The 20,727-nt window shown below is 41.3% G+C and overlaps 1 protein-coding gene across 2 annotated transcripts in view; it reads right to left on the bottom strand.

The window, feature by feature from the left end:
* Positions 1 to 20,727, bottom strand: part of PRTG (protogenin) — an 87,005-nt gene that overhangs the window by 52,205 nt on the left and 14,073 nt on the right. The window contains exon 1 of one of the 2 annotated variants that reach the window (XM_084532578.1): positions 10,406 to 10,527. The exons of the other annotated variant lie outside the window; for it this stretch is intronic. The gene's annotated coding sequence lies outside the window, so the exon portion shown is untranslated. Of the gene's footprint in view, positions 1 to 10,405; positions 10,528 to 20,727 lie in introns of those variants that run through there. 2 annotated transcript variants of the gene reach the window in all.

Here is a 20,727-nt window from a genome sequence, read left to right as displayed (position 1 = left end):
CACTTACGACTTCAGGAGTAAAACTGAACCAACTCAATTTTACAAAAAAAAAAAAAATTAAATTTATATATTAAAATGTTATTAAAATTTATTAAATGTTATTAAAATTGAGCCAACTCCTTTTTGCTCCAAAAAGGAGCAAAATTGAGCCAGCTGAAATGTCAGATCAATAAATACCTGCCATCTAACAGGCACCTAAGAAATTGATCAGGAAATAAAAGCTGAAGGGAAAGGAATATAAAAGCCTCTAATTAATTGCTCTATTTACTGCTGCTCACTACATAATTAACACAAAGAGCATCTATTCAGCGGCAACTCATTTTGGATAACTCACAACATGAATAATTCCACATGCATTCACATTCTCTGTAATTGCACAGGGCACAATCTCTGTAAAAACTCCATGATACTAATTTGTTTCTAAAATCAGATTTAGAGTAAACTTCTACTCTTGCGTAAATTCTAAAACAACACAATGTAGCAGACAATATTAGTAAGTTACCCATCTCTTAACTTTCAAGTTTTGTGTTGAAAGAATTCCTCTATGTTGTTTATTAATTGAATTTGGTTTATATCATATTAGCTGTAAGGTGTTCCCAATAATGCCCTGCTGTATATGGTGCATGTCCAGCACTGATGCACACCAAGCATCTTAATGAATGCTTCCTCCCACCAGCACTACCCCACAATTTAATACTCCTGCATAGCATCAATAAATTACATTTTGGAGTGTGAAGGAAACGTGCCATCACTTGATTGCTTTCCCCTCCATGCACAAACTAACTCCTAACACTGACTTAACCATGTAAGTCAAAGATTCCTATTACTAGGATAGCTATTTCATACCCCTGGTCAGAATAAATCTTTTCTTTTTTCCCACTGCATTTTGGTAGTTCCATCAGCACTATGGGAATGAACAGTCCTAATGATACCAGCCGAATCCAAGTGTTGCAGTGTTGTGAGCAGCCCTCCCAAAAAAGCTGGCTAACAAGACTACCAAACCATCCTTTCCAGCAAAATCACCTGAAAGCACTTGCCACCACGGCCATTGGAATCCAGGCCTGGCACCTTAAATGTGATTGAGAACCAGGACACATGCAGAGATGCTCTGGTATCTGTGCTTAAGATCAGCTCCATGCTTGGCTGTGGCTTTTGGCAGCAGGTCCCCACAGCCCCAGCACAGCTGGCTACTTACCCACCTTCACCACAGAGAGAACCAGACTCACTCACCAGCAGAATTTAACCCAGTTCCCTATGTTGTGCATTCAGTTATTCCTTTCACTTTTGAGCAGTAAGAGATTCATAAACCTCACAGTTAAGTCCTAATTAACCACTTAATTAAAAAACAAACAAACAATCAAAATAGCCACAACATACCACAACATACATTAAAAGCTGCAAGAGAAGCCTTACAGGTGGATGGGGGTGGAGATGGGACAGGGAGAGGAAACATTGGAGCAGTTTTCTCCCTAAGTAGATATTTTCTTTTGGTTGCTAAGAAATCATCAGAATGAATACAAAACATAAGAGTTCTTTTCTACAGACCAAAGTTCAATTTCACAGAGCTGAGATTCAGTGCAAGGCAAACTGCATGTATACCAGATTGCTTCTGTGACTCTGAACTTGGGGGATTTGCTTTCTGCTGAATTTGATGCTGTCCAACGCTACTGTAGCTTTCCACTACAGAAGAGCAAAACAAAAGCATCCAAACTCGTCTTACTTCCTCCCTTCCTCATCCATTCTAATCCCTGTAGCATAGTTCTTTGCATCCATTACCTATTTATTGAAAGCATGATGAAGCAAGCTGAGCAAGTCTGCTTAACTTTCAAAATAAAATCTCTCGGAATGTAATAAAGGTATAATAAGAACAGCACAAATCAACATAACAGCAGTCTTGGAGCCACTGTGCAGTGCAGTGCAGACGTACCACACAGCCCGTGAGGTAAGAAAGGACTGTTCTGACAAGGCAGAGAGGTCTCAGCAAAGCAAAGCTTGTACAGACTTCTAAAAGTTTTGTCTCTAGAGGAACTATAAAATCACACCAAAGATTTCCTTATAGCACTGAGATTATTTAAAAAGACAGTGTGAGAATACAAATCTAATATATGGTTTTTATTTATATATGTGTGTGTGTGTGTGCCCTATATAATAAATACTACAATATATATTATATACACATAAACATATATAATTATTTATTCCAATGCACCCTGTACATTACAGCTAAAGATTAAAGACAGAAGAGAGCTTCTCAAGAACTCCACAAAATTCAAGAAAATTAATAATACAAGAACAAAACAATGTTACAATAGCAAGTAAGAACAGACTCAACTATGTTATTTAGAAAATACAATAAAAAATTTTAGGCTAATATCTAAAGAACATTTTTCCACCTGAGCAGGACAGAGGTATTGCCTCCAAAATTTAATCTTTAATGACAGCAAAAGTCAGAATTGCAGAGAACGGCACAAAATCTTCAGAAAAAAACTCATTAACATCACTAAATGTCATTTAAGAAACAAAAAAAAAAAAAAAAAAAAAACACTTTTGTTCATCTCCCAATCATTCTCAATTTATAAATTGTTTATCAGTTTAGCTCAATACTTGCTTCTTCTGTATCTTGTTTCCTTACGCAAAGCTGTGGTTTCTTCTTAACTCTGACTTTATTTGTGCCAGTAAAATCTGTTTTTACAAGTCTATTGCTGTCTCATGAAACCTGACCTCTTTGTAACAGACTTGTTTTCATGGCAAACGCTGATACCAACTCAGAACCCCAAGAACAAGTCATTAAAGCAGTGCTGTTAAGAGGCCAGAGCTCTATAAAATGGATAAGAAACAAAGTCTCAAGAGACTTGCGTTGTTCCTGAAAACAACCCTGCAAAACATAATAAATGTAAGTGCCTTTTTATTTGAGGTTTCCCCCTCTTCTCCAGTCTATTTAATCATTTTGTTCCCAGGTTTATAGCCGAAAAAAAACACAAAACAATTAATGTTACTCCAAGAAGCTGGTGCTCCCACCTTTTTTTTTTTAACTTGCAGGGTACCAAATGCTGCACACAGAGGAAGAAAACAATTATTATAAACTCAATTACTATAAACTATATTTAATTTTTAAAATTATTGCAATTTATGTAAAGGGAGCAGATGTTTGTATAGTTACTTTTGAGTACAAATATTTGTGATGGCATAAAACACCCAGTTCTGGCCAATATAGTTATCCACACAGAAGGGAATCAGAGTTCAATTCAGGTATGAGTTCCCGCATTCACCACTGAGGCAAATATCCTCAGGCTCAAATGACAAATGATGACTTTTCAACACACGGTGATTAAATATTACAGAAACACTGCTTCTGTCTTCCATGACATACATGTATTGAAAACTATCCTGCACACACAGAAGAAAACTGTACTTAAATTCAGGTTTAGATAGATTTAACAGTTATGTTCCAATAAAGTCAAAGACTTAATGAAATGCTCACCCCTCTTTTTTTTTTTTTTTGTTGTGCTAAAATACAGCAGTCCTTTATTATTTTTAACAATAATCACAGAATCACAGAATCACAGAATTTTCTAGGTTGGAAGAGACCTCAAGGTCATCGAGTCCAACCTCCAACCTAACGCTAACAGCCCTCCACTAAACCATATCCCTAAGCTGTACATCTAAGCGTCTTTTGAAGACTTCCAGGGATGGTGACTCCACCACTTCCCTGGGCAGCCTGTTCCAATGCCTCACAACCCTTTCTGTAAAGAAGTTCTTTCTAACATCTAACCTAAAACTCCCCTGGCTCAACTTAAGCCCATTCCCCCTCGTCCTGTCACCACGCACGTGGGAGAACAGGCCAACCCCCACCTCTCTACAGCCTCCTTTAAGGTATCTGTAAAGAGCAATAAGGTCACCCCTGAGCCTCCTCTTCTCCAGGCTGAACAAGCCCAGCTCCCTCAGCCGCTCCTCGTAGGACTTGTTCTCCAGGCCCCTCACCAGCTTCGTCGCCCTTCTCTGCACCCGCTCAAGCACCTCGATGTCCTTCTTGTAGCGAGGGGCCCAAAACTGAACACAGTACTCGAGGTGCGGCCTCACCAGAGCTGAGTACAGGGGGACGATCACCTCCCTAGCCCTGCTGGTCACGCTGTTCCTAATACAAGCCAGGATGCCGTTGGCCTTCTTGGCCACCTGAGCACACTGCTGGCTCATATTCAGCCGACTGTCCACCATCACTCCCAGGTCCTTCTCTGCCTGGCAGCTTTCCAACCATTCCTCTCCCAGCCTGTAGCTCTGCTTGGGGTTATTGCGCCCCAGGTGCAGGACCCGGCACTTGGCCTTGTTAAACTTCATGCAGTTGACCTCAGCCCATCGGTCCAGCCTATCCAGATCCTCCTGCAGAGCTTTCCTACCCTCAAGCAGATCGACACACGCACCTAACTTGGTGTCATCTGCGAACTTACTGAGGGTGCACTCGATGCCCTCGTCCAGATCATCGATGAAGATATTAAAGAGGACCGGCCCCAGCACCGAGCCCTGGGGGACGCCACTAGTGACTGGCCTCCAACTGGACTTGGCTCCATTCACCACGACTCTTTGGGCCCGGCTATCCAGCCAGTTTCTAACCCAACGAAGCGTGCACCAGTCCAAGCCAAGAGCAGCCAGTTTCTTGAGGAGAATGCTGTGGGAGACGGTGTCAAAAGCCTTGCTGAAGTCAAGGTAGACCACATCCACAGCCTTTCCCTCATCCACCCAGCGCGTCACTCTGTCATAGAAGGAGATCAGGTTCGTCAGGCATGACCTGCCTTTCATAAAGCCATGCTGACTGGGCCTGATCGCCTGCTTGCCCTGCAAGTGCTGCATGATGACTCTCAGGAGGATCTGCTCCATGAGCTTTCCTGGCACTGAGGTCAAACTGACAGGCCTGTAGTTTCCTGGGTCTGCCCTCCGGCCCTTCTTATAGATGGGCGTCACGTTTGCTAGCCGCCAGTCGATTGGGACCTCCCCCGATAGCCAGGACTGTTGATAAATGATGGACAGTGGCTTGGCCAGCTCCTCTGCCAGTTCCCTCAGTACCCTTGGGTGGATCCCATCTGGCCCCATCGACTTGTGCACATCTAAGTGCCGTAGTAGGTCACCAACCAGTTCTTCATGGATAATGAGGGCCACATCCTGCTCCCCATCCCCTTCCACCAGCTCAGGGTACTGGGTATCCAGAGAACATCCGGTATTGCCGCTAAAGACTGAGGCAAAGAAGGCATTGAGCACCTCCGCCTTTTCCTCATCTCTTGTAACTAAGTTTCCCCCCGCATCCAGTAAAGGATGGAGATTCTCCTTAGTCCTCCTTCTTGTGTTGATGTATTTATAGAAACGTTTTTTGTTATCTTTAACGGCAGTAGCCAGATTGAGCTCCAGATGAGCTTTGGCCTTCCTAATTTTGTCCCTGCACAGCCTCGCTACTTCTTTAAAGTCCTCCTTAGTGGCCTGCCCACTTTTCCAAAGCTTATAAACCCTCTTTTTCCTCCTAAGATCAAGCCACAATTCTCTGTTGAGCCAGGCCGGTCTTCTTCCCCGCCAGCTCGTCTTTGGGCACGTGGGAACAGACCGTTCCTGCGCCATTAAGACTTCCCTCTTGAAGAGCGCCCAGCCTTCCTGGACCCCTCTGCCCTTCAGAACCGCCTCCCAAGGGACTCCACCAACCAACCAATGGTAACCAAATGATAATAATCATTTCCTTCACTCCTAAGTGAAGGAAATCATGGAATTAAGTGAAGGCAGATTGCTCATGCAAACTCAAATCCAGATGACTTTGGATGGTCCCTTACATCCTGCACTTTCTACCTGTGTACTAAAACCAGATGCTGTGGGCAGGTCAAGGCTGCCTCGTGATCTTTATGTCCCTAAGTTTTTTTCTGAATGAGCCTTCTTGAAAGGCAAAAGAAATTCCAACAACCTACGTATTTATTACTTCTAAATCTTGCTGATTTTCTCACACATACCAGTTGATACTAGCCCAAGACTGAAGTGTAATTGTATAATAAAGAAATTGAAAGAATGGAAGACAAAACCCCTGAACTGAAACAGCAGCAGAGAATTGGGTTTCACCTAACCAGACTGCAGCAAATATTGTGAAACTCTTCAAATCAAACACTTGTGTGTTTCTCAAGAGATAATGGCCACTCAGATAGATGAGCTACTCAGGTGGAAACAAAAGTGCCTAATGGCATCATGCCATTTCTAGAACTTACGTGTTAATAGTATTGAGAATTAAACAATAGCCCTAACCTGCAAATGAAACCTTTTTTTTTTTTTTTCTTTTTTAATTCTCAGGTGAAGAGGTGAAGAGGTTTCACTTGGGAAAAATAAGCTTGTATGTTAAGAAAAAGCTACGTCTATTTCCTGAGCAATGTGTTTCAGGATAGCATGTGATAAATTTAATGTGTTTTTCTCCTCTTGATCTAATTTTTGTTGTACTCTCTCCCTGAAACAGTTGATAAAAAAATGCAACAAATACATAGTGTATTAGATTTTAGTACTGTAGCCAACTTGCACGTATTCGCCTTGAGTGTAGTGTGATTCCTCCATCCTTGCAGGAGTGAGGCTTACAACTGATTACGAAAGTTTTGCCATTCCTGTTAGCTGGCTATATGGACACATATTTCCAAATGATATGTCACTCAGGTGGCCACTCTAGTCTGGATCAGGAATAACACATGAACACTGACAGATCCAGCTGTGGCAAACCTACACACATGCAGATGTCCTCCCCATTTCTGATGCAGCAGTTTGAGTACACAAAGCTGGGGCTATCACCAAGTGATCTGATGGGTGGGTCTTTGCCAAATTATCCAGGAGATGTCAGTGGAAATTAAATGAAGTAGTTAGGTATATACAGTTAAGTGTGTGTGTGCATATAAACTGTAAGTGGGTACAGTTCAGAGGTGAATTTCACACAAATGGAGCACTGTGGGTACAGTTATAAGTAACTGTATGTGAAAAGCATTCTGTATGGGCTACCACAAGCACGGTGATTTCTTACATCCACCCTTAAAATTTTGATCAAGTCTTGTTTGATCTACAATTATAATGCATAAAAATGTTAGATTTCATGACAAAATGGAACCTGACCCACAAGGAATGATTAAAAGAGCTAGGACCTCATTAGTCCTGGGAAAGGAAACCAAAGAGAGAAACAGCTGCCTTACAAGTATATAAAGGAGGTATTAGAGAGGACAGGGAACGATGACTCTCATTAATCACTAAAAACAGAAAAAGAAGAAATAGGCTTTAGCTGTAGTGGAGGAAGTTCAGATGAGTTTGATAAAGGAAAAGATATTCATGAGGTGCAGGCAGGCAAGGGAGGCAATACAACAATTACCAAAAGGGGTGGCTGGGCTGCTACCCACCCACCCAGGGGACAGTGACACTGCTCGTACTGTACCCTCGCACTAAATGCCCTTTCCCAAAGGGTCTCACAGTAAACACCCTTTCCCAAAGCACTTTTTTTTTTTTTCTCTCAGAAAACTCTGGAATCTAATAGCATGTTGCTGTTTTCCCCAGGCAAAAAGACTACTCGGAGCAGACTAGTATGAAGAGGCTCTTGAAATTTTCCATCCCTCTACCTCCTCCCACCTTCTCTTTCACTCTTCTTTGCTCTTCAGAGCATTATCAGTGTAGCACATTTTACATCAATAGGCCATAAAACCTGTGGAGATAAGATAATGAAGCTAGTACATAAACAAAAGGGTATGTAAGAAAGAGTCAGTGTCTGAAGAACCCTTCTGTAGAACCCAAGTGTCAGCCAGAGGTTCCCTAAGGTGTAAGAGACAGCTGAGGTGTGCCACAGGTTCAGCATAACTTGGACTGCCTGCAGTTGGACAAAAACTTGTACACTCTTGCTATTCAACAGCTAATGTATTGGAACAGCTCTGTTAGCATCCTTCCACATCTACGTTCTTTTCAAGCCAAGCAAGTCAAAGTATTTCAGAGAAAAATGTGACAAGATAATCAATAGCTACAGAAGGTAGCCTCTTTGATGTCTCAACAGCTGCTCAATTACATGGGAAAGAGGAGAATAGCCTTACTGGCTTTTAGAAGCCAACATCAACCTGCTTATTTACATTTTAAGTAAGAATTCAAGATTTGAAGTTGTTCAGTCGAAAACACACGTAGTGTCCATAAACTCATCATGTGCCTCTCCTCAAATACATTAATCAATCATCACACTGTACTCATACTATAGAGCTCTAGAGATGTTTTTCTCGCTTACATATTTAGCAACACCTGGAGTACAAAAGGGAGGAGGAATAATGACCAACCCTGTTCCATCTGTTTGCACACACTGCACACCCCTGCAGACTTGTAGAAGAGCAGAGGCTTTGTACATTATCCTGATCTGATACCCAAGAAAGCCTTGTTTACAGGTTCAGTCCCTCCAAACAGCATCCACAAATTTGAATACACTTGGCCTAATGTAAGTCATACACAGATCCAGTACGAGAAAGGCAGTATGGCCTTAGAAATCCAATTGTCTTATAAATCTAATTGCCTTTCCAAGCATTTCATACAAGCTTTTCCACATCATTTCACTTCCAAAGATAACATATATTATAAGAGATTATTGAATGGGTTTAAAACAACTTTAATATCCATACAGATATATAGTATGACTGGGACAGTCAGAGAAGCCACAGTCTTCAAACCATCCCACTTTACCTTACTGATACCTTGGGAATAGTTTTGCTAGAACGGCTCTTTGCACCCTTTAATCCCAAATTAAACCAATTCCTTTTTAATGTGAAACAAAGAGACTGCTTCTGTTAATCCCTGGATTTTAATGACATACTAACAGCAAACAGTTAGACATGACTTTAAAGCAGTATTCCCTTGAATTGCCTGGAAATGTGCTCATCCCTGTAAAGAGTACCCTGTAAAGAGTTCCCTTTACCCTTCTGTTCTGTTTTTCACTTTCATACTTCACCTTTAATTTCTCTCTCTCCTTTATTCTATCAATCCAGTCACTAAGAACTCACTCTTAGTTCTGTAACTTGTCTTCTTCCTAAGGTAAACACTTTAGCATGAAAAATATGAACTCGAGACAAAACTAGAATCATGGATAACAAGTCATGTTTCCTCTAGTCCAAACTGAAATGAAAAGTGGTCACAGAAGTGCAAATAATGTTCCCTTTTTTAATAAGTTCTGTCTTCATTGTTGAGGAACATGCAGAACAAAAACTCTACAGGCTGCTGTGTATACTGGAAATATCAGCAAGCAGGATAACATTTAGCCTATCACTACACTATTTGTTAAACAGATTACACTGTGTATTTTCTCAGATATTTCTCAAGTTAAACATATTTCCAGGGTAAAGCTAATACACCAATTTTCTCTTCCTAAAATTAAAACAGAAGAAAAGAAAATGGTCCCTTTTGACTTTACTGATATTAAAAAATTCTTACGATTACAATAGTATGAACACCATAGCAGCAGTTTTGAAGGAGACAGTTCAGAAATGTATTGGAAAAAGAATCCAGTCTCAAGCAATTACCTTAGAGCAGTACAATTAATAGGGAGGTTAAATAATACAAACTGCTGCATTGATTTGACACTATGAGTAATTGTATGGAACACCTATTAATCTGCTTATCCCAAAGTTTTTTCTTTGAAATTCGACATTTTGAATCTCCTAGCAGGCATTTTAAAGGAGGAGGATTGGAATTACAGCTTGTACAAAATACAGTCATATTCTACAGTGATCACTATTATTCTGGGGCTTTGCAAAAGTATCCAGAGTTGCATTTGGTTTCTTTGGAGCCACTAGCTTACTACAACTTGAGTTCCTCTTCCCTTCCTACCTTTTTTTTTTTTTTTTTTTTTTTTTTTTTTGTAAGTCAAAGAATAGATCTCATCAAAATGGGATGACAAATTTTGGAGCTACTGGCATAGTGTATTAGCATCCATGCAAGATATGTTAACAAATCCAGAAAGAGGGGATGTTTAAGACTGCTGACAAATATTCCTCCCCACAGCAACACCATTTCAATGGGCTTTAAGTCAGGGCCTTGTCTTAGAAGTAAGAGACCTTTTATTGTGAACATACTGTACCTCTGATCAATTCTCTAAGTGACGTATGTATTAATCCAGACCTATGGAACATATTACTCCATTAGGATCAGAGGGAGAGCAAAGGGGGTTGTTCTGGTTTTAGTCATCTTTTTAACTTTTTTTTTTCAAATGAACATTAAGTATGCCACATCTTCATCAGAAAACACAAGCATAGACAACTAAAAAAAAAAAGCCAGATACTGGAAAAACAAGATTAGAAAAAGTGTGAAAGACCCAAGCACAGAGAATGAACGAGCCATGTTTGGTCACGAAATCTGACATTTTCTGTAGACAAAACTGATCCTTCACACCACTTACTCCTCACGTTTCAACTCCTAGAGTAATACTGGCAGGTTGTAGGCAAGAAGCAAATCTTTCAGATGAATTAGTCTGTGAGATCCTTTCAAAATCACATTTTGAGTTTTGAAGAGACCAAAATCTGTCCTACATGTAGGGATAATTAGAGACAGCTTTCACTGATAAATACCAAGGAGACCCCTGATGAGGTAATGAGTGAGGATTTGGGCCATCTGCCTTTCTGCTATCATCAATTCATGCTCTGGTCAAATCTTCTTCAAGTCCTAATTCCTAAGCTAATGGGTGAGCTCCACTGCACAGCTTACTGCAGTTTCACCGCCAACAAACCACCAGTCAATTACATCTAGGAAACTGTCTGCTCCTCTAAAACTTATGATCACCTTATTGTAAAAATATTTATTTCTAGGCCACCATACACTTAGCTCTACCACCAAAACTAAACAAAGGGAGGGAGGTGCAATAAAGAAAGGAACAGAAAAGGATAGAAACAATGTTATGCTTTAGTTTTTCCTTTCCTCCCTCTTACTCTTGCTAACTTGCTAGCAGGTACCTAAGTAGTGTAATTTTACACACTGATTTCCAAACTAAGATGTAGATCACTAGGAATTATTCCCCAACCTCTGGTAAGAGGGGAATAAATAAATAAATAAATAAATAAATAAATGATGGACTTCATATATAAAGAACACATTTTTTAAAACACGAAGCAAACTGGTTTCTCTGTGCATTAAAACCTTTGCACAGCAATGTCCATGGAAACCCTGTCACCCTCCACCCCCCCAAAAAAAAAAGGTAGCATTTGCAGAGTCACAAACTAGCCGCTATTTCTCTGGTACTAAGGAATACTATAATCTAAAAGCAATGAAATGGAGAAGCAAAGAGGTCAACAGCCTAAGCACTCTTGAACAAAAGTTCCCTTGGAGATGTCAGCTGCGATCTCATTTGTTTCCCCTAACACTTTCATGTCTCCCTGCTCCTTTCTTTAAAGCTCCTAACTCAGTGGCTGACAAATGATCACTTTAAAAATCTCTGTACAGGAATAACCAAGTCTGAATATGCCCACTGAATGTAACTAAGCTCTCCAACCGCTCGGACTGGGGCTGATTCTGTAAAGCTGTTTCTGGCCACACACACAGCAACACAGTTTTAACCATCAGCTTCTCAAAATGAAGCAAATTACGTCAATTTTCACATGTAATATCATCTCTTCCTGACAGCGTTGAAGTCAAGTGGACTATTCTGGAACAGGTTTTTAGGGAAATGCATTCATGATTTATTCTTTCTTTCCTACAGTACCCTCAGAAAATAGCAAAGTATGCTGACTTCTCCACATACAGAATGGAAACTGTGTTAAGGGCAGGTTTGCAGATATATCCCACTGCAGAAAGTCAAGAGAAGAGGAGGACCCAAATGGATGCATGCAGAAGATAGTTGACAGGAAAGGAGAAAAAAACTTGACCAGATAAGGAAAAGAAATTTTTTTTAACCTCCTACAAAGAAGTGAGAACAGTCTTTTCCTTCAATTTCCTGATGTTTCAAGTTTGTTTGTTTTCCCTCATTAAAAACAAACCTTCTGTAAGAGCTCTATAGAAGTGAAGGTCTGGAGACGGCCTCAAAAACAGCATCATCTTTGGCTGCTCCAGAGAAAAAAAGCAAGAGAAAAAAAAAAAAAAAAAAAAAGATGCATTTGGTTCTGGAACCCTTTGGTGAGGAAGTTTTGAAATTGCAACCCACTCTTACATGGATGTCTGAAGGCAGAAGCAAGCCCTGCTGCTGCCATTTATTCTCAGAAGCATTCAGTCTTCTAAATATTTGTTTCCTGGGCACAGAACAGATCATCAAATGGAACACCAGGCTTTCAACATTTAAACATGTGGCTGGCTGTTTAAGTTCTCCTTTTACAAACAAACAAACAGAAAACCTGTGGATTCACAATTACTATAATAAGCATCACAATGGACCAGGAATCTCTAAGATAACAATTCATTTTTCCAAGAATGGAAGCAATCATCTGAATTCAGGATATATGCGACTTTTTGAAATATACTATTTCCTTTTGCTGCATAGGTGGCATACACTCACCATAAATTTTGGAAAGCCTCAACTTAGGAGCTCATAATTAATGTCTGTTGTATATTAAGAAGAACATCAAACCAGGTGAAGAAATTTGGCCCCTCAGAAATGGACAATTATCCTTCTAAAAGCTCTCTTTTAAAGGCAGAAACAGAAAAGTACAACCTGACAGGATGACTATTAGACTATTTCCTCCTTCTACAGACCATTCGAACAGAGAGAGCTTTTTATTCATGACATATTAACATAACTGTGACAATAAACAGGATCCTAGGCAGCACCAACATGCTACAGAAAATAACAGGTGGATCCTACCTGACACCCTACTAACTCATGAGCACCTCAGATTCCAGTTGGTTATCCTGCCCATCGGGTGCTCTTAGAGCCAGGCTGAGATGGTGCTCCAGGAGAACTGCAACACACCAATAAACATCAAGACTCCCAACCTGAAGGAAGGTGGTCTAGGAACGATTCGCACAAGTCTTTCTATTTTACCTTGTCAAAGCAGTTAATGATGTTGCAACAACAGCACTTTCCAGCTCTCACAACTATATATAAGCTATATATATAACTATATATAAGCCATTCACATGGCTACACATAGTGCATTACCCCACCTCTATCGCTTAATACATGGCAGAGGATACATATGCACTACTGCCCTTCCGAATGAAGCCAGACGTGCAAATCACCACAGGAGTTATAGCACTAGCATTGTTTTCAAAGAAACAAAAGATTGAGGTTTAGAAATAGGTGGTTCTGTATAGTCAATAGTTTATTGACAGTACAACTAATACACCCTACTGAATCATGTAAACAAGCATGAGACTTGATCTTTTCACTTCCGAAGGCTTCCCAGCTGGGGTTTTCCCTTCTCAGATTTATCTATCATCCAGGCAATAGTGTGTGGCCACAGAAGTGCACAATAAATGCTAACGCACTTATCAAGGAATTCCCCTCTGCTTTTCTTCAGACAAGAAACGCAGGAAATAGTACAGAAAAGGCACACAGTAAGCCACATTAACCAGCTTCAAAGCCGTTCAACTTGTGTGGCTGCATGCATTCAGGAGAAAGAACATACCACTTTCTCCCTTGCAAGGACTGCTTTCCTTCAGCAGTTTGCCAAGTGATTGCCTTCCAGTATCTGTGCTTAATCCTACAGATGCCTTTCTTTGGAGTTGTTGCCATTCTGTGAAGAATTAGTTCTGCTTAATAACCCAACTGTTGCACGGAGAACATCCAGCACAGTTTTGCACTTTACAACATGAAGGATCAGAACACAAGCAGGATTGTGCAACAAAAGACATGTCCCTTCACAGCCATCCTCATTTGGCAGCAAAAAAAGAAAACAGGTAGAAGAATAGAAGTAGAAAATTAAAGATTGACTGCTAGGATTCAAAAGTTCCTCAAAGAACAGACCCCAAAAAGATCAATGAAAATGTGATAATTACTCAGTGAAACACAGAGAAGCCAATTTCAGCACTATGCAACAAAAGCCTCTGACACTGCAAGTTCTAAAGCTGCCCTGTTCTGATCAATGAATGCCACCGCAGATGCCAGCAGGAGGGTAAGACCTCTATTTATCAGTCACACACCTTTAAAAATAAATAAATGCTATTCCTGGCTAAAATAAAACAAGACTCTAAGTAGAAAGCAATACCCACTCTTCCCCTCACCCTGCCCCGCTCATCAATCACGGGCAGCACTGCAGAGCGCATCCCAGGACAGGAGCGGGGCCCCACACATTCCTCTGCTGCCGCCCACCACTGCGCCTTCCCTCACATCTGGGGAGAGGCGGAGGAAGAGGTTCCATTTCTTACAGTGGCAAACTGACACCGTCCACATATGAATGAGTGTAAGCTGATATGGCGGTGCTGCAAGTCTTCAGGCTGTCAGAAACGCAACCCCTGAGAGTTATGAGCACTCTGCATGTCTCGCTTATAGTGGTTCAGAAGCAGCGTTCTAGAATAAAACATAAAATTTCACTGCAAAACGCTGGGGAGAGATGCTGAGAATTCAAGCCCTTCAGCCCCCTCTCCAAATGTCAACATTGCTGCATTCCCGCGGGGAAAGGGAAGGAGAGATGCCTCCGCTCTCAAGGACCAAACGCCTTCAGCTCATTCCTGTCACCAAATGCCCCCCTACCGCATTACACAGCCCAGAGACCTCCCCAGGAACAGCCTTTCTGTGCAGCACAGTAACTAACAGCAAAATTCAGAACGGCTCTGAGAGCAGCAGAGGGAAAAACAGGAAAAAAAACTTCACACATCAACAAAAAAGTAACAAAAAGCATTTTCAGTACTGTGTGTTTGCTGAAAACTATTTAATTCCTCTAGTTAAATGCTTATCTGCAGTATTTCTGGAGGTGGGGAAGGGCAGGACCTTGTAACAAATCAGAGGTACAGCTTCCAGATGAAAATCACACTGCCTTCAATGCCATGGAAATGCCTGTATTTCCCCCTAAGTATATTTATTTCACTCCCTTATCTGTCTGGAAAATAATCTGCAAATTTATTCTGGATTTACCATAAAAGCCCTCATATCAAAAGCAAGCAGAATAAACAAAAAAATGTCTTTAGAGGAAGTCACCTCATAAGGTGACCCCTTATTTTATGCTGCTTGCTACAGCTGTTGACTTCTGGGGTGGGAGGCAAGAGCTGGATTTCCAGTTTGCTCGGTCCCAGCACAAGCCAAGAGTGATGTCCTACTAAGTAGGTAATACCTCTGCTTATTAGATTTCTTATGTGCTCTAATACACACTGACAAGCCATTTTCTATCCCCGTGATTTTCAAAGGCTCATTATTTACCTTCAGTTCAGGGCCATGAGTCACAGCTACCCCAGGCACCAAGGTTATGTTACCTGGAGCACGGAGAAGCTGGTACCCCCATCCCAAACATCATACTCCAGCCTGAAACAACCAAGCTCCAAGAAACGGGACTGATCCTCGGGAAATGCAAGTGTAGACATGAAAAGAGTATCGCCAAGCCCCCATGAAATAATATCTGCAAGTGGCAAAGGAGGCCTACTCAACAGATGTTGTACTTAGCCCAGATTTCTGCCACATCTATAGAGCAGTGTAACAGAGAATAGCTAAGCACGGTTAGATTAGCTCAGAGTTCCTTCATCTCTTGTGCTCTTAAGATAGCGTAAGCCACTCATTTATCTCAACAAATACAAAATTCTCCCATTTCCCTCAAAAAGAGGAAGAGAAAAGAGTAAACAGGGGAAGTCCCACTGTATTTTCTTGTGCATTATGCATTTGTTCTTCCATCAGCAGAAGTTTAACACCTTGGCCTGAAGCCAATCAGAAATCCCTCATAATGCGTTCAATAAGCCAAATCAAAACAATACATAGTTTATACGAGTGGGGAAAGAAACTTGAAGGTCATATTTCATCTGCTGCAGCTCATCGTGCTCATTCAAACAGATGCAGAAGGTTAACTAGCGAGATCTGCTCTTAAATGCCTGCTATTTCCAGTGGAAGGAGCTAAGCAACAACACTCTTTCCTCAGTACGTTATGTAGAGGATCAGCAGGAAAAGAAAAGAAAAGAAAAATCTTAACGCTAAGGAAACCTGGCCCAGATGAAGGGAAGATGGACAGAAGGGCCTGGCAAAATACTTTCATAGTGCAAATCAAAAGTTAGTTTCTGGGTGCATTAACTACAAAACTGAAAACATGACTCAAATTTTGTAAAGCACGAAACACCTCCCTCTGTTTAACAACGGGGATTCTAAAAACAGAATCAGACAAATGGAGAGGTGGCCCTCTTGTCCATTTGGAGAATGCTGAGTTTGTACAACAAACTTTTGTTTTTCAGGTGAAAATGTGTACTAGATAGAAGATACTATCTTCTACTATCTTTACAGCTGCCTGAGGTGTCTGTAGGTAAGCAATCTATTAATTAGATCCCGTACAACTTGTCCTCTTCTCAGTTTTCTCTGTATCTAAAACGGAGGTAACTCACTAATCTTCTTTTACGTGCTTTAGTCTTTTCTGGATTGCTTAACACCACCTATATGAGAGGTATTGGAAGGGTTAGAAATACAATATTCATATATTTTACACATTAAAACTAGGTAAAAGGTTGATAAAAATTACTATTCTCGACCCTGTTACATCAACTGATCACAAAAATCTATTTACTTGTTGGCAAAAAACCTGAGAGGAAAGGAAGAAATCACAGGAAGGAAGAGGAAAAAAAAAAAGCCCTATCACACTGATGGAATTGAAATGATCTGTCCCTCTTCATGAGCATCACACTGTGCTGATAAACTAAATCTCTCTTTGATTGAAGGCCGAATTAAAACAGAGCGAAGCAGGAACTCTTCTGACCCAAAAGTAATCCACTCAATCATATAATGCATCCCTTTCCTTTTAGCAAAATGAATAGCCCTCCACAGAACCTTTTTCTTCCTTGACAAGTCCTTGACAGAAGAATGTGAATCTGGACAGTTAAATGAATCAATCACCAGCTGCTAGTCTAGGGCCAAGATGGTGAGCCGAGGGGCCTGCCAGAGTTCACTGACCACTGGTCAAAGCAGGACAAAGGCTTTGCCTCTATGAATAGCCCGCTTCTGGGATCCAAAGGTCACTTAGCTGCCTTGGAAACGGTCCCCTTCGGTTATTTAAAGTTCTCAGGCTATTCTGCTGCAGATATTATTGTTTCAGGTGGTCACCATCTTTCCTCTTCACAAGTTTGTGAAAGGCCGGGCAACTATTATCTAGGTAAAAGCAAGAAAATGGCAAACACGGCAACAACTAAATAATAGGGTAAGGAACAATTAAAGTAAGCAAAAACAATGCTTAACATTTCCTCATAATTCCAGCTACTGAACATGCCTGTGAAAAACATCCTTAGAGAAAGAAGGTAAGGCACACAAAGAGCCAGATCCCCAACAGGATCCAGGTGCACCAAAAGTGCAAAGTGCTGATTACTTCACTGCTTTTGAGATACTTTGCATAAATGTGTTGGGAAGAGAGGGGGGGGGAAATAAAAGGATGGGCTGCTCTCTAGTCATGAAAGTCATGAACACTGTGAGCTACATTTTCAGAAAGGCACCCTGTGCCTCCAGATAAGATCTACAGCCTAGCAAGTACATGGTGCTCTAGGCTATAAGCCGGAGCATCGCATAAATATTTGAGGGAGAAAAAATTTAAAAAGTAATGGACAGACCAGATAGAGGAGGAGGTGCGACCCACAGGTGCTAATTTCTTCGCAGCACTGCAGTTCACAGTTCTCTCTGGCACCGACCTAAAACCACTCACCACAAAAAAAGCTTGTCTCCCATACACCAGGGGAGGAAAACCAACCAACCAAGCAAAGCAAACACACACAAAAAAACACTATTTCCCCTCCGAATCAGATCACAGAGAGAATAAAAGTTGCCCTGACAAACACTAGAGAATTATACAGCTCAGTGCTCATACAAGTCCTGTCTACACACAAGCTTAAACTGTAGTCAAAAGTATAAATCAAATGTGGGGTTTGTTAGTTCTGTGTTATAAGGCTTCCTAAGTCAGCTTACTTTGTGATAAACAATACTACCAGCAGGTTTACAAGTCCTGCTACAGACTTCTACCAGATCTTCACTGGTCAGTAAAGCAGGGCAATAACAACCCACTGTTCACCAAAATATTTTAAACTAAAATTAAAGCTATTGTTAAATACACGTACACGCTGACACACCAGTCCATGCCTTGGTTGGATCAGACAGTTCTGATATTTAACTTGTCTCAGAACTGTAGCAGGAGGCAGGTACTCTGCCATCACAAGGCTTTTCCTGACACCCTGACTACATAAAACTTGTATTTTCAGGTATATTTATTTCTTTTGTTGCTGCATTACATACACGTTAGACAAATGAAGCTAACCACCAAGCTTTCCAACTAATGTAGCATTCAGTTTATCTGCCTCTCACATGTGTGTATACACACACGATGAAAATTTGCAAACTCAAGTGCTCAGAAGTCAGGAAACTGATGAAGAAGTTGCTCATGGAAGTCCATTTTTTGTTTATATACGTGCCTTAGCAAACAATCCAACTTTGCACAATCACACTTCCCCTACTATTCATGGCACCAAATGAATAGTGTTCATGTAATGAGCAACTATTCAATATTTTGTTTTCCCCTCTCTGTGCAGTGTGTGGCCTCATTCCTTATTTATTGCACTCTACTAAGCCCTGCCGCGAAGACAGAGTTATTAAATTCCCTATGGCCTTTTCTGCAGGGCTCTGAACTACAGTTCTTCACAAATGGAAACGCGTTTACTTACACAACACCTCAAGGCGAGGTTCTATTATTATTTTAATTTTACCGCTGGGTACAAACAGTCGGATGGTGGCCCAAAACATCACTAACTTTAGGAGTCCAAGATATGACAGTGATCCTTCACAGCACCCCATGTGCTGCAAGCACAGCTCCAACTTGTTGCGGCTCCAAGAGACCGAAACACAGAGCCTCACATCAAGCACAGAGGAAAAAAGCAGCACATCATGACAGGCTTTCTGTGACCGGTAGGGCCAACCTGGTTGTGGCACAGAACACAGAAGCTCCTGGTTGAAGCAGTGATGCAATTTCCATCCTTCGCAGGTCCCCTCACTGTGAGGTTATTCTTTGCCTTCCTGAAGTGCCTGCGAAAAGTCCGGGACTCCCAGGTCCTCACTGCAAGTTGCTTCGACAGGCACACTCCTCTCTGCCATTTCTCTGGAGCCAGGCTTTGGTAGCCCCCCAGTGCTCTCCCAGTCCCACCCTGTACCCATGGTGATCTCCACATGGAGCCAACCCCAGGCCTCCCTCCGCAGACCTTTCCCCAGTTCTGGTCACTTCCCACCAACGCGTTTCTCTTCCCCTTCCTGACCTCTAGACACATGAGGCCACTCACACCTCCACCTCGCCCACTTGCTCTCCCAAACTTCCTCCCCAGGTAATTAGGCCATTGTTTTCGCTGACTTCAGCTTTCGATGCCAGCTGGTTTCTCCAGGCAGTGTTAGATCACACTTCAGCTCCTCAGCAATTCAGAGCAGGAGAAAAAGGCAAGTCCACAGCTGCCTGCAGCTGCTTGGAAGGCAGGCCCAGCTTGGCCTTCCCAAACAACATGCTCAGCACCAACAACACCCTCGGTGTCTCTAGGCGAGTAAGGCCGTGCTGAATGCGTGCAAACTCAGGATTTTTCCTCACAATTTGCAGGACAACCAACTTTGGAAACATCTTAATAGCAACTGAAAAAGCTACTCCCAGACCACTTCCCAACAAATCCTATGTCTCTGCTCCCTAAGTAGACATTCCCATGCTTTCCTAGTGGAAAAAAAAAATACAGAAAAAGCAGTTTTACTTGAGATTTGTGAGTGAATGGGATAAGCAGTCCTGCAGAAGTCTACTGTATAAAAAGAAATAGTAGTAATAATTATTAAAAAGACACAGATATTTAATAACAAAGAGATGGATATTGACATGACAAATTTCTATTCAAAAGGTTAACATGTCAGAAACTTAGTAACCGCAGTCCTGCAATAGCGCTATATATTATTATTACTATTATTACTGCAATATTACTGGGATATTACTGTTTGGTAAGTTTACTGGCAGACAGTGCCACCAGTCTGCTCAGAATAAGACCATCATTTGCACAGATCAACAGACCAGGAAAGGTGACTGCTGGTATTTTTAGCAAGATTCCTGACTGAAAAACAAACAAACAAAAAAAAACAACACAGGTTTCATCTGTACTATGTAAAAATAAAGCTCAGCAGCCAATTCTCTGTTTTGGGATACTTGATAGGAAGGATATTTGTCTTCTCAGAAAATGATGTTTTTCCCATTGACATAACTCTAGGCTCTGCTATTCCTTCAGAAATAGTCCTGTTATTGGGATTAAAGCCAAAGGGGAAAGAAAAAAAAAAAAAAAAAAGATACAGGGCCAACCCCTGCTAACATTCCAAAACTTCCACCTTACCTAGCACAGACGTTTCAATGACTCCAAATCAGAACGAAGTTACAAGAAACAGTCTGCAGCTCAGACTTACTCAGTTGTTTCTTGAGATGGTCTGAGCTATTCTACCAGTTGATAGCTCCAAAAAGTTGAGACAACCCTTCCCAGATAGTCCCATATCCCAGCTACTCCTTCTTGCTTATATCCAAGCCAGGTCTAGTACTTGTAGGATCCCAGAGGACACCAGTTCAAATCATCACAGCTAACTACATTAGTTCAATAATTTACATATCCCCAAAAAAGGTGTTTTTTCTG

Source organism: Aythya ferina (assembly GCF_964211825.1).
Source record: "Aythya ferina genome assembly, chromosome: 11".
NCBI lineage: Eukaryota > Metazoa > Chordata > Aves > Anseriformes > Anatidae > Aythya > Aythya ferina.
The sequence above is the reverse complement of the archived record's forward strand: the minus strand, read 5'-3'. Positions and strand labels throughout refer to the sequence as shown.